The following is a 16112-nucleotide window of genomic DNA, read 5'->3' as shown; positions in this document are numbered from 1 at the left end:
TCGTTTTCTTTTGTGTAGTCGGAGCTTCAGTTCAACTAACATCCAAAAGTGATATCCTTAAAATATATGACTGGGTGAAATAAAACAGGGTTATGTACGTCAAAAAGATTGGAAAAGGAAACAAAATGTCGAAATTCTTATTAGCATATTGTAGATCAAGCTGAAAACCGAACCGAGGTTCCGCGAAATCGCATTTCTCGCATTTCCGGATGTTGCAACTGCATCGCGAGTAGTGCGCAACTGTGCCATAGTCGGGCACCACTCGCGATGCAGTTGCGACATCCGGAAATGGGACAAAATATGATTTTCGGTTTTCAACTGGATCTACAATATCTTTGCCATAAATAATCTGATTTTCATAGAACGGACAAAGAAATTTGTCTTTTTTACTCCTAGCCACTAGCTCATCTTTTTACAAGCACACACATTTTACGAAGGTCGAGAAAGGCACCATCACCGCTAGGTGGATTAATCTGGGTTTTTTACTTCTACCTACTACTACGAGTTAGTATTCTCACTCTATGTTATTTTCCGTATTCTAATGACGAATGGTAAATTTGTCAGCGACGTATCGCTGCTATACACGTATCGTATTCACTATTGAAATAATTTGAAGATACATGGTTCAATCAACTACCTTAAAGCCATATAAATCGGATGTATTAAACCTATTAGATACCGTAGAGCATGTCCAGAATTATAAACTTTGAAGAGGCAGATTAAATAGTTTTGAATGTAGGGTATATTTTGGTTATTATGGTTCCAGTTGAAACTCGAATTTAGAACTTGCGAAAACCGAATTTATTCGCGTTCAACTCATAGCGCAACTAGTGCACCAGGTGCGCAGTAATGAAACTTGCGACTAGTAGGAGAAAAGTTGATTTTCGTGAGTTCAAAAATTCGGTATTGAGCTGCACATATAATATATACCGATCGATTCAGCTCGACGAACCGAGATGATGTCTGTATGTGTGTATGTGTACAAATCTAGAAGATACACTTTTTTGAACTTAGCATTACCCGATTTACTCGCAACAAGTTGCATTCAATTGGGAATGCGGTCCCATTGTTTGCTATTGAAAATTGGCCCGATCGGACATTGCATTGCAAATCATTATTTTTTCCCAAGAGTCTCCCCTTGGAAAAAAAATCTAAATCGAGATTTTTTTTTTCAAAAATGGTGGCAATGCATTGTAATTAATGCACAAACATGCAAAATATTAGGAAAAAATGCGACCTTTTCTTCTAAAGTGCTTTTTTGACTTTCTTATGTGATTTTTTCAAAACATTCTATGATGTACGAGAAAAATGGATTAATTTGGGTTTTTCTGAGTATTTTCACTTGCGTTATTATAAATACCGATTTTTAATACTATTTTTTGCAATTCCTGATCATAATATCTGGTTTACAGTTCGTCTTTGAAGGATAAAACGGTCTACTTTTCCATAACAACGAAATTCATTAAAGCACCGAACATTATGCAACTCAAATGGGTTGCATGATAGGGTAAAGTGCCCAATAGTGGACCCTCAACCAATAGTGGACCCTCCAGCCATTTTTGCATTATTACAACACAATGTAAACATTTTGCTATGGAATTCCATCGGGAGAACCTACCTTACAGTCCTATGATTTGATTACATGCATTGAAAAAGCAACGTAAAGTAAAATTAGATGATTTTTTACAATTCTATAAAAAATAAACACGAGAGTGTCCATTATAGGAATAATTTGTGGGGTCCATAATAGGGAAGAAGAACGTCCCGAAACGAAACATGAAAATCAAATGAAGTGTCGACTATAGGGAAGCAATTTCCTATTATGGACCCCCAGGGGGTCTACTATAGGGCGAATTCAGTCAGAATTTAAAATGTTAATTTCAACGAAAAACGTCGTGTATTTGAGTGTTTTATGTATGCATCGTAAAGAGGAGATGCAGAACTTGTTATTAGATATCAAGCAGTATTAATATGTAGAAAATTTCTACTCCTTATGACAGGAAGAGCAAAATTCCGCTACTAGGGGGTCCACTATTGGGCATTTTACCCTAGTCATTATAACACTCATTTGGGTGACATGACATCAAAAATATTCAAAGGCAAGTACATCTATCGCTTCACGGCTTATCGAACTGTGCAATATGACACGGTAACATCACTCAAAATAATCCACACGTCCATGCTACGTGGAAAATCACGTAGATCATAGAAAATGAACTTCTTTACAGTTACATCTGACAAAGGTAGCCATTATCGGACATAATATAGACGTTACACGAACATCCTGTCGCTTTTACGGTGACCGCTTCATCACTGTTACGTGAAAATCATGTACACGACTGATGTTCATTTCGACAGCTAATACTTGCATTCATTCTAAAAATGTACTGATCAGGCTTCGTGCCCAAAAAGATTTGTTGCTTCCTAATTTTAAAGTTAAACACAGTAACATTATTATTTGTTTGTGAAACACCAACTGTATGGAAATATCGTAGATAGAAATATGTAAAGGTAAATTAGGGATAACCAAAAATGGTAGCTAATTTTTGTGTTTCAAGTGTATGACAACCGGAGCTAGCGAAGCAAAAAAAAACTACGCCAGTGAGAGATTATTTTCTAAATTGTGCTTGAATCAAATCGTACATAAATGTTTGCTTATATTTACAGGAAGTTAATTGAATCGTGGAATTAACTCAGATGGCTGTCCTGGAACCCATGCAAAAAAATGCAATCAATTCTTGTCTACCTACACATCCACTATCAAAAGTTATTTTACAAACTCTGTTGGGTACGACATTATGAATCGAGTTAAAAAAATTGTGAACTATTTTAAATAAATGTACCTAGTTGAAATCAAGGTTAAAATATCTAAAAAGCTAGAGAAGTTTTAATTTCACTCGATGAAATATTTAGACTAATAATAGTCAACGAAAAATAACTTGTATTTTATTCAAAATATTAATAAATTTCACTGAAGCATCATTGAAAAGCTACCGCATCATATCGTGTAAGTCACCAAAAAATCACGTAGCTGTCACGTGACACTCAGGTGAAGTGAGTGTTCATGAGTTCATTTTTTGTTTACTTACGTTTCACGTAGCACTTACGTGGGAAAGGTGATGGAAAAAAGCCACCAATGTTTTCACGTAATAATGACGTTTGGATTATTTTGAGTGTGGAATCTGATTGTTCTCTGCAGCAACATAATTTATGGGCAAGAATGACCATGTGGAGTTAATTAGACTGTACTGTACTGTACTTGTTGGATAAACGTACAACTCGCTCTGAAAAAATCGTCTTTTTGCAATTTGTTGCACAAACTACTTTTAAACCACCGCTCTTTTGGCTCTATGCATACTTGAACCAAATTGAAGTGAAATGAACCTAAGTACATCGCAACTAGTAGGGGATGGGAGTCTTGATCCGATTTTGATGCTCCTGGTACCGATAGGTCCAGAAATTCATATAGTTTTCGTTCCCGGAATCTGGAGACGGTCCGTAACATGGTTCCGGAGATATTCCGGATTCCGTTGGGGTAATAGATTTTTTTTTGCATGGAAAAAATCCTTTTCTTGGCAATTTAATGATTGTAAAGTATAAATTCATCGTCAGATGCTATAATACGTAATGCAGAATGACCTCATAGATTCCCTGTGATTGTTAGGCCTCATTGAAAGTACCTGGTGCTTGGTGCCCAGGGGGAAGTAGCCACTTACCATCCCAATCGAAACAAGGCCTTGTGACGTTCCTAACTTTACGATTTTGCAATGCCAGTGCATTTCTGGTCAAGTGGCCACTAATTGATCCAAATCAAACAGTGTCATGCGACGTATCAAGCTTCATGATTTTACACCACCAGTTCACTGATGGCAATTTTGTAGAATAATATTTATCTGTGTCCGATTGTACATGTTCCGAGATAGGTGACCTGGAGAATGTGGCCACTTATTGATCCGAATCACACAATTTCAGGCGACCCACCAAAGTTCATAATTGTATAATTGTTTGTGGCAATTTGGTATATTTTTAATCATTGTGCATCTTGTTCTGACCCGAACTTGTGGCCTTGGGGAAAGTGATTGCTTGGGCAGTTCAAATTCGAAAATTTTCGATAATTCCAGGTCTAATATCCGTATTAGCATCTTTTTGTCATTCAAGGAGTCCTGGCAAAAATTCAAGGAATTTGTACAATCCCAACTACAATCACGAAAATGAAGAAAATAAAAAAAAAATCATAAGGGTTGTGTACAAGACACGACCGCCCGACGTAAACTACGTGAAACAGTTTGGTGAAATGAAGAATCTAGTGCCATTATCCATGAGTATTACAAAATTACTCTTTGGATTTCTTATGAAATTTACATTCTAAAAGGAACTAATATATTTATGTAATTAAAACAAATTTATTGAATTCTCGAGTTTTGTATAATATGAGTATTGTTTGTTTGTTGGTTTAGATTCAATTTATTGTTCTTTTTCGAATTTTTCGAAAAATATTCTAAATGAGCCTAACTAAACTTGGGTATTTCTAAATTTCAATTTATCAGGTTTAATTGCACTTTTTACTGTATTTAACCATTAAAACTTTAGAAATGAGGATAAATACCGTCAAATCAATGAAGACGCACACATGTTTTTGCAAAGACCACGCGTCAAAGTCAAAGTGATTTCGCTACTGACTATTTCGATTGAACTGTCTCCATCTCCATCTTTCGATTGATTGTTAATAATCCGCCTTCCTAATCACAAGCTGCAACAAAATCAAATAAGATCTTGAGAAAATTTCACCTGGCTGCCACTGATGCCATCCATACGAATTCATATTTGAGGCATTCCACGGGGGCATGTCAGTCGATCCTGAGCGACCATTTCGAAAATATTTGAAACTCTGCACAGTTTTTCAATTTCATCTAAATCGTCATTTTTCGATATCAAATCTTCATATTGAGTCACGACTAACTTTTCAAAACGGTGTATGTGAAAATGGTTCAAAAATATTTAAAAAGCTGCACAGCAAAAACGGAATGTTCGATTGTTATGATTTTTTCAGCAAAGTTAGACAACTAAATGGTGATTCTTAAGAAAACGTGCACAGTAAAAAAAAATTTTTTTTTGCCTTTAAAAATATCATTTTTGTCACAAAAACTCAAATATCTCAAAACCCTATCTTTTTTCGAACGTAGGAAAACGGTCCATTATATTAGCTATCTACCATAAAAATTTGGTGATGGTAAACTAATAAACAAAAAAGTTATGACATTTCAAACATTTCACAATTTTCACATTTAGTAAAAAATTTTTTCTGTGTAAGTTATTTCGAGAATTGCAGTTTGATGCAGATTTTATTGTTAAGGGACGTGATTTAAACAAGTTGTTTTCATGATATTTTGATTTAATTATTCATAGCATCTATAAGAAACTTAGACACGATCCAGTGTTGTGATCAAAAGTATTGATAGTGTCATAATTTTCATTGCACGTGACTGGCGAAAAATTCTTTTAATAGTGTTGAAACCTGTTGATAATAACGTTGATAGAAACATATCAGAAATGTTATTTTTAAGACAAAAGCTGCAAAATCAAAGATTTATATACACGTGTACGTCTATAGTTTACCTGCAAAAATATACCTCTTAGAGAATAGACTTTATGATCGGGAGGAAACGGGTATCTTCAACAACAACAAATGCATGATAGGTACATACCATGACAATGCTCACGAAAAAGCAAAAAATTACTACTACTAAGGTTGTTAAAGATCTTATAGTAATTTTTTCTTCAGTCAAGCAAATGACACCAAACTAGTCAGTAAAAACTTAAAAGTGATTTTGTTTATTGAAATATTACGAACAACATGAGTAGCCGCTTTCTCAACTGTTGTAGGCCGTTTGATGGAAAAAGTGTTCAAAAGAGTTACGAAATCTCACCGAAAGCACCATAGATAAACTGAAAGCGACTGGTTATGCTCCAATGTCCACATTGAATACAAATTTACGCATTTGCACGTCCTGCCGTCTAAACGTTGACAAAAGAGCAATCTGTATATCATCGGTTGAGCAGAGCGCAGGAAGTTCGAAAACGACAGCAACTGAGGAATTGCCAGATGTATCGACAACAACTGAGGAATTACCAGAAGTATTAAGTGCTGAGAGCCTTGCCACCGTACCATCAGCGAAATCTGTTTCAACAAATCAATCGGAAGATGAGTGTATCCAAAAGGTCAACATCGAACGCTTTAACGAGGGCATAGCTGGGATAAAAGTGACTCCGATTAAATGGAGTAAGATGGACTACGTTTATTACCCGGAGAAAAATACCGTGAAATAAACGAAGCTGTACGAAGAAACCTCTTCAAATTAGGACCTGATGATGTGGAAAATACAGACTACGATGAGGTAATTATAAATATGAAGGAAAGGTTCTCGAATGCAGCCACGACAAGGAAAGAAAAATTATTGATTTTGTCGATGCTGCCAAGTTCGTGGTCTATTCAGGATGCCATTGATGAGTTCAAAACCAATAGAAATACAGTAAAAGAGGCAAAACAATTGAAGAATAACTGTCTTTCAACCAAAAATACTAGGTCTAGTACTGCATTAACAGATGAGACAAAAGAAATAGTAGTTCAATATTTTGAAGATGATGAAGTAAGTCGAGCTATGCCTGGTCAAAAAGATTATGTATCAGTAAAAAAGATGGAAAGCGTCAAGCAATCCAAAAACGATTAATGATGACGACTTTGAAAGAAGCGTACACACGCTTCAAGGAAATTCACGATAATATTAAAATAGGTTTTTCCTCATTTGCAAGCCTTCGGCCAAGGCAATGTAAGCTTCTTTCCAATTCAGGAACACATAATGTGTGAATATTAATGAGAATATTAATCTTATTTTACATAGTTTGAAAAGAATCAATTTAACAAAGGATATTAAAATGTTAACTGGTAGTCTTTTGTGTGAAAATACAACATCAAATTGCTATCTACGATCTTTTCGGATTGTCCAGATTCTTCATCATTGGAAAATACTTTATTCGCTGAGTTTGAAGAAAAATATATTGATCAGTTATCATTTGAGCAATGGGTGACCACGGATAGGTGTGACATAGAAACTATTGTAAAACCTGTAGATGAGTTTGTGTCATATTTTTGCTTGAAATTAGAAAGTTTAATCCCTCACGATTTCATTAAAACAGAACAATCCAGCTTTTTAAAAAATACGAAAAATACATTACAAAATGGTGAATTTTTAGTCATTTGTGATTTTTCTGAAAATTACAGCTTTGTATTGCAAAATGAAGTGCAGTCCCCTCACTGGAACGTACAACAAGCTACAATTCATCCATTCGTTATTTATTTTAATGGAAGTACGCAAATTGAACACTTAAGTTTTATTATAATTTCCGAAGATTTAAGACACGATTCAGTATCCGTAAACTTGTTCATTGAAAAAATGATTAACTTTTTACGCGTTGATAAGCATAAAGAAGTCAAAAAGATATATTTCATGTCTGATGGAGCAGCGTCGCAGTACAAAAATCGTAAGAATTTTTCGAGCCTATGTCAATTTAAATCAATGTACGGAATTGATGCAGAATATCATTTTATTGCTACATCACATGGCAAAGGTCCTTGTGATGCTATTGGAGGAACAATAAAGCGCATGGCCACAAGAGCAAGTTTAGCCAAAGAACGTGAGCATCCAATTAAAACTGCGAAAGAACTTTTGATTGGGCAAATCGTAGAAAAGAAAAGATTTAACCAAATTATCATTTTGTTTTACTACTACTGAAGAGTACGAAATAAAGGCTTCAGAGCTCAGCGAGCAATTTAATAACGCGAAAACGATCCAAGGAACCCAAAAATTTCACTGTTTCATTCCATTATCGGAAAATAAAATTAAAGCAAAACTATACTCAAACTGTGCTGATAATAATTCAAAAGTGTTCGATATTTTAAAAAATTGAATAAAATAAATAAAAAATAAGTATTAATAAACTGTTTTCATGATATCATAACCCATACCAAAATTCAAACCCAAAACTCTTAGAGTTTCTATAACAACATTGTGTAACTGCCACATTTAATTTAATACTTAGGATAATATTAATTCATTTTATTTATTTATACATATAATATTTATACATATAATATACATAATATCGATGAATACATAAATATGGAATATCATACAAACAACTTGTTTAACTCACGCAAGGCCCTTAACAATAAAATCAGCATCAAACTGCGATTCTTGAAAAAAAAAAATACCCGGAAATTTTATTTTGTATACTATATATACAAACTGTGAAATGTTTGAAAGGTCATAACTTTTGTGTTTAGGAGTTTACCATCACCAAATTGTTAGGGTATATAGCTAGTATAATGGACCGTTTTCCTAAAAAATTACGTTCGAAAAAAGATAGGGTTTTGAGATATTTGAGTTTTTGTGACAAAATGATATTTTTAAAGGCAAAAAATTTTTTTTTTTACTGTGCACATTTTCTTAAGAATCACCGTTTAGTTGTCTAACTTTGCTGACAAAATCATAACAATCGAACATTCCGTTTTTGCTGTGCAGCTTTTTAAATATTTTTGAACCATTTTCACATACACCCTTTTGAAAAGTTAGTCGTGACTCAATATGAAGATTTGATATCGAAAAATGACGATTTAGATGAAATTGAAAAACTGTGCAAAGTTTCAACTCAATAGAAAATCATGAATTAAAAATTTTCTTAAATTTTGATGCTGTTGCTTGGAATCGCTCATTTGTAGCATCTCCTCCCGGGGCGCACTCGTAATTCTGCTACGGACGGCAACATTAGGGCGTCGCCAAGTGGTTAATTTGCTCTTTGAACAATATTCGCCTCACCTCTTCCTTTGCATAGGATGGTTGCACTGAGAAGAACCGATTGATCCGTTCAGCAACTCCGCCGATGCTGGGACCGCCGCCCGCGACATTTCTAATGAAATGCCACGCGCGCGGGGGAGAGCAGTTTTATTATCATCAATAAAGATGGCTCATTAGTCCCGCCTCTTTGTTGTCCGGTATGGCTGCAAATATTGTGTAACCGTTAAACACTCACCAAAGGGGCGTGGCTACAACTTTATTGATTACAAGAAAGCAGCTCTCTCGCGCGCGCGAGCCATTTCGTTCGAGATGTCGCGGAGAGTTGACCGTGGTACCACCTTCGGCATCGGCGGAGCTCCTACCGGAAATTTTATTCCCGGCGATGGTGTGGGTCGCGCGTTTTTCGGAAAAATATCGATACTGCCGAATCGATGTTTTTATTATCGAAATATCGAAGCCGAAAAATATCGACGTTGAAACATCGATATTCCGATATATCGATACTTCCGAAAATTCAAAGCACGAGCTAAAAAAAATTTAATACTTTAGATTTCCCATTTCAGATCGTCGAATCATACATCAAAGATTCGCTGTTTTTAACAGATTGTGCCTAATGTGCAATATTTTTACTTTGAAAAAATCGAAATCCGATATCAGCTACAAAAAATCGATACGGTCAAATATCGAACATAAGAAAATCGATACAAAATATTGATTAATCGGAGCGAAAATATCGATCATCGATATCGCCCATTCCTATCGCGCGGTCGTCGTCATTAACATTAGCAGCGCTCAGATTGAATTTTCTTGTATGAAGAAGGGGGAATGACGGCTTTGGCAGGTTTTGTTCTATTATTGTCGGTGGGGTTTTTGTTGACCAAATTTTATGAAATTTGGCCACAATATTCTTTGATATGCAAAGAATGTTTAGGCCAAATTTGAGCATAATTAGTTACAGAAAACCCCCTGACAATAATAGAACAAAACCTGCCAAAGCCGTAATTTCCCCTACTAACGATTGGCTACCATAAATGAAAGTAGCTCTTAAGTCACAACTTCAGGCGAGATGAATTTTGATCAAAGTAAAACTTAATTGCTTGGTGATGGCAGATTGTTTTCCGTCGGTAGTAGAATCACGAGAGCACGATTCAGAGGAAGACTTATAATTTTAGTAGTCCGTTCGACGCGCGCTCGTGATTCTACAAAACATACGATGATTCAACTCAACTTAGATGCTGAAATGCCACGCGCGCGCCGGAGAGCAGTTTTCTTATAATTAATAAAGATGGCTCATTAGTCCCGCCTCTTTGTTGTCCGGTATGGCTGCAAATATTGTGTAACCGTCAAACACTCACCAAAGGGGCGTGGCTATAGGTTCAACTTTATTGATTACAAGAAAGCAGCTCTTCCGCGCGCGCGAGCCATTTCGTTCGAGATGTCGCGGAGAGCAGACCGTGGTACCACCTTCGGCATCGGCGGAGCTCCTACCGAAAATTTTATTCCCGGCGATGGTGTGGGTCGCGCGGTCGTCGTCGTCAGCATCAACAGCACTCAGATGGAATTTTCTTGCGTGTCTCTACGATGGCGGCTATGGTGGTGTTTATTTCTGCTACGGTTGCGTCTGAAGTGTCATCAGTGAAAGCAGCTTCTGCAGAGTAAGTGATTAAAAAGAGCCCTCCCGTGCGAACGAAATCGTCCGTTCTCCGTGATAGGAATGGGCGATACCGATACGATATATCGGGAATCGATATTTTCTCTCCGATTAATCGATATTTTGTATCGATTTTCTTATGTTCGATATTTGACCGTATCGATTTTTTGTAGCTGATATCGGATTTCGATTTTTTCAAAGTAAAAATATTGCACATTAGGCACAATCTGTTAAAAACATCGAATCTTTGATGTGTGATTCGACGATCTGAAATGGGAAATCTGTAGATTTTTTTTTTGCTCGTGTTTTGAATTTTCGGAAGTATCGATATTTCGGAATATCGATGTTTCAACGCCGATATTTTTCGGCTTCGATATTTCGATAATAAAAACATCGATTCGGCAGTATAGATATTTTTCCGAAAAACGCCCATTCCTACTCCGTGACATGCAGAATGAAAATGAGGCGCGCACGCGAAACACGGGGCTTTTTATACACAGGGAAAACGAAGCAGTGGATCAAAAGGCCCGTACGTTACTGCAATCTGATGGCCGTGTTGGGGATTTATGAACGGGATTGAATTTTTCACCCGGTTTGGAAAGAAATAACATTTTCAATAGTTTGGCGTTGATATTCAAAAGTTTCAATAGTAATAGTATCAATAGTAATAGAATTGGCAAATTGCTGGAGAGTTTCCGAATCGATTGATAAGTAAATGTCGAAAATCCATCGAAAGATAAAGACGCTATTACCGTTTGAAATCTTACATGACTTCGTGACGGTCCCCAATTTGGAAATTTTCATTTTGCACCCTGTATCTGAGGCTTCCCCTTAGTAATGTGACCAGATACATTTTGTGTGAGCGCGGGACAAAAAAAATATGTTTAATATGTTTTAGTAATAACGCTTCAATCAACTCTTTCAATTTTTAATTTGTTACCAATGCTTAGTTTGCTAACTTTTCGATTAACGGCAACTCATTTTAGAAGTCAAAGCTTTCTTCAAACGTTGAATGTGCAGCTCAATGTAGCTGCCATGGAGTATCGAATAATTTTGAATTTCAGCGGTTCTCTGTCCCATATCTGCAAAACTGTTGCAGCTATCGAATTGCAGTTGAAAAGCGTTGCAGTTGAATGACTTTCAGCTGTTGATCGTCTTGTGTATAGAATTTTGTTAGAAAATATGTTTGTATGTAGCGATAGAAGCAATGATAGGTATCGAACCTAGAAAATTGTTTTCCGAATAACCTAAATAACTCTTTCTAAAATACCTATCAAAAGTAGATACTGAGATTATGAATTAATTAGATCATATTTTTCTAAAAGTCTATTCTGCTTGAAGCTTTCACCTTTAGGAATATGGTCCAAGGTCCAATTTATTTCCAAACAGCAATAGGTGATACTAAATAGATATCTGCTCAGAAAATCAAAACTTTCGTCCCATTTCAGATCGCTTGCGATTCTGCAGGGGAAGCATCGTGCTTGAGTTTTGCATGCAGAATCGCATCGTTCCGCTTATTTGCCAAAATAGATTTCGCTTCAAAAGCACCAAATCCCAATAAAAGCGTATTTTATTTTCCATTGTTTTAAGCAAAGAAAGTAAATTCGATTAATTCGACGGAGAATAACACGCAGAAATCAAGCAATGATGCAAACCGCGAGTCGAATCAAGAACGATTCTCTTTTGCCATGAGTCGGGTGGTGTTTGACTCAGGCTTGATTCAAATTTTGGAAAAGATTGAAGTTTGAATTTGAGTTTTCCCAAGTTTTTCGATATCCAATATCAGCACTGCAGTGAAGATCGTCTTCTAACTGGGGTAGATTTTCCGCAAGATTTTGGTCCACATGGCATTTAAATTGAGTGGAATTTTTGACGTTCCGTGTCGAAATCCAAGTAATTACGCAGCAGGAAATACATGGAAGCAAAATCTGCCTACAAGATTCCCAGGGTATGAGGCTTGGGTAAAACAAACTATAGAGATAATTAAGTCTGAGTCGTTGGAGAACATTTTGATTTCTATGATCCATATGATTGCAAAACGTTAGTCTTAGCCTTACAAAACGTTAGTCTTAGTCAAAAAAATTTTTTTTTTCAAAACTGATAATTTCTTTTAAAATACTAAGTGTTAGCTAACAATGTATTCTATTTTTCTGTATTTCGTGGGACATTATCTAGAAATAAGTTGAATGCGGGACGTTTCGCGGGACGCTTTTCAGCGCTGGACAAATAGTGAAAATGCGGGACTGTCCCGCGAAACGCGGGACGTATGGTCACATTACCTTAGACGTAGTTTACGTCAAAACTGAGCAACTAGCTATGGTGATTGCTATTATAAATCCGCTATAAGAATTAAATAAATCCAAGAAGCATGGAAATTGTTACTTGGGATGCTTGCTCATTTTTACTCATATGAGTGAGATTCTTTTTCAGAAGAAGAAACGCCGCCTGGAAGAAGCGGAGTGCGAGAAGATGGAACAGCTGTGCCGTTCTCGAGAAACACGCAAGTTTTATCAGAAGTTCAAAGCATCCCGCAAAGGCTTCGTGCATTCGTGCCGCGAGCCGAGATGTGCATGACTGCATAAACTGATAGTCAGAATCTAAGAAACTGAATACCTACCGGAGGAGTGGAAGGAAGGGGTCATATGCCCCATTTACATGAAAGGCGACAAGCTGGAGTGTGAAAACTTTCGAGCGATCCTATCCTTAATGCCGCCTACAAAGTGATATCCCAGATAATCTTCCGTCGTCTGTCACCAATAGTGAATGGGTTCGTGAGAAGTTATTAAGCCAGCTTCGTTGACAGCCGCTCGACAACGGACCAGATCTGTGCGGCAAATCCTTCAAAAATGCCTTGAATACCAGGTCCCAACGCACCATCTGTTCATTGATTTCAAGACGGCATACGACAGTATAGACCGCGTAGAGCTATGGAAAATTATGGACGAGAACAGCTTCCCTGGGAATCTTGCCAGACTGATCAAAGTAACGGTGGATGGTGTGCAAAACTGTGTGAAGATTTTGGGCGAACACTCAAGTTCGTTCAAATCGCGCCGGGGAATAAGACAAGGTGATGAACTTTCATGCCTGTTGCTCATCATTGTGCTTGAAGGTGTCATGTGGAGAGCCGGATGTAACAGCCGGGGTACGATTTTCAACATATCCAGTTAATTTAATTGTTTCGCGGATGACATGGACACTGTCGGCCGAAAATTTTCAAAGGTGGCAGAACTTTACACCCGCCTAGAACGTGAAGCAACATAACTTAAACTGGTGGTGAATGCATCGAAGACGATGTACAATAATTGTACATGCTTGAGGGCGGAACAGGACGCAATAGGGCCCGCCTGGGAAGCTGTGTTGCGATAGACGGGGATTCTTTAGAGGAGGTAAACGAGATCGTCTACCTTGGACACTTGCTAACGGCTGATAATGATGTAAGTCGTAAAAAACGAAGGCGCATCATATGTGGAAGTCGGGCTCCAGAAGAAACTGCGGTTAAAAAGATTCACACCCGCACCAAATATGTCATGTACAAAACGCTCATAAGATTGGTAGTCAACCGGTAGTTGATTCAGTGTTATCTGTTCAGATGTAAGCTAAATAAATGAATGAGTGAGATTCCCAACACTGCTACGCCCACACTTTAGCAAATGTGTTATTGATGTAGTATAATTAAACAATCAACTTGCATATCTTAATATAAGAATGCAACAGTTATACTTCCCGGTAGTAACTGGATGTTTTTCTTTAATTGATGTAGGTTTTGAAATGAAAGGTCGTTCCTATAAAACCCGATACTTGCTCAAGGTAACCTATTTGTAGACAAATTTATATTAGCAAAAAAAAGGCAAAAACGCTTGTTATTTGGCGTTCCATAATACTAATGAGTGGACAAGTTTACCAGAAAAAAAAGGCAATATAATTGCCTGATAAACGATCAAAACAGTATAATAAAATATTCAAAGTATAGCGGAAGCTGAATTGGAAAATTATTCATTTGTTTGCAGAAGTCAAACATGCAATCGAAAAGGCAATTTATTTCGATTGAATAAACGTGGAACCTGCGATATACTTGATTCTATAAAAACATCGTAAGCGAGAAAAGAATTCAGTATCCAATAACAGAGTCCCAGAGTCGACGCCGTGAAAATTGAATCAACCGCTAATTGAAAATTGTCCACGCCGCACAGAAGGACCAATCTTCAAAAAGACGGTCAAAAACCATTTTTTCAAAATGATCCAAATTGATAACTTGAGTCATGGGGTGTTAGTAGAATACTTGACGATGATGTTAACATAGTTTTGAGTCATTTTATTCGGGTGGATCTTACCTTTACAGTCAATACAAGTTGAGCATGTTGTCGATTTTTAATTCTGTTAAATCTTGTAACATTTATCTTACTGCTTCATTATGTTGGCCACGACGTATACATCACCCAAACCTATTATATTTGGCACCATCACAAAGTGTAGTCCAAAAACTAATAAAGCCACGCATATACGTTCGTAAATTATTTTTGATCGCGCAAAAAATACTCGGTCTTTATTATATATCAAATTATTATTGTATTATCTCCTTGCTATATTCATTGTGAAATTCAAAAGGTACCCATCGGTACCCATCAATGAAATTCACACTGTAGTTTCATTTTTTGTAAGGAATCCAATCCTGCAGAAATTAGGTTCCGCCACCCTCCGCCCGCTCAGTTATTTCGGTTTTACTGACAGTGGTCATTTCGGTCTTGCCAATCAATTTTGATAAAAAGCAACGCACAATATGTTTTCTCTTCTCCTTCTACTTCTCATTTGTCGCAATAAAATGGTGCGACATCAGCTGAAAGTTGTCTAGGGGTCGTACACTTATTACGTAGACGTTATTTCTGGTTTTTTCAACCCTTCATGTAAGATTTCTTACATACAAATGATTTTTTTTATTTATATGTAGGTAAAACGACAGATCCCCCTCCCCCATCAGGGCATACGTAATATGTGTACGGCCCCCTACTACCATTTGTTCTTGTCTCACGCATACTTTAATTAAGGAAATTCCACGTGATCATGAGTTTTTACAGGCACTTGCGCTCTGAGATTTTGAAAATATTGTTAAAGGAAGTAGGACAACTATCAAGTCATGTCATGTTTAGTCGCAATGCAGGGAGAGTCTAACGTCGACCCCAACGTCTAATCTTCCATACTTACTCTGTAAAAAGATCATGAGTTTTTCACATGAACCGTAATATCAAGAAATGATTTGCGCCTCTACAGCTTTACTTTGTGTAGGAACGAAATAAAATCCATTCTATATGTTTACAATTTCTAATGATGGAATACATTTTTCCGTTAGCACTGCAGTGAGGCGACGACAGAAATTGGTAATTAAAGGAATACCTGTGAAAGTGCTCATAGAAATAGAACTCTACACTGGCGGCGCTAGCCATTGATAATTGATGAGGCACCACTTGGTGCAAGCACGTTGTCTTTGAGAACGTTAGCGTGCTTGCGACGACTGGTGCCTCACCTCTCGTTCCGGTAGTGGATCTCTAGCTTACGGGTCGGTGATGTCGAGAGGATGAACCATCCATTCAATGAAATATAATAATATGTGGCCT

Source organism: Armigeres subalbatus, chromosome 3 (assembly GCF_024139115.2).
Source record: "Armigeres subalbatus isolate Guangzhou_Male chromosome 3, GZ_Asu_2, whole genome shotgun sequence".
NCBI lineage: Eukaryota > Metazoa > Arthropoda > Insecta > Diptera > Culicidae > Armigeres > Armigeres subalbatus.
This window is presented reverse-complemented; position numbering follows the sequence as displayed.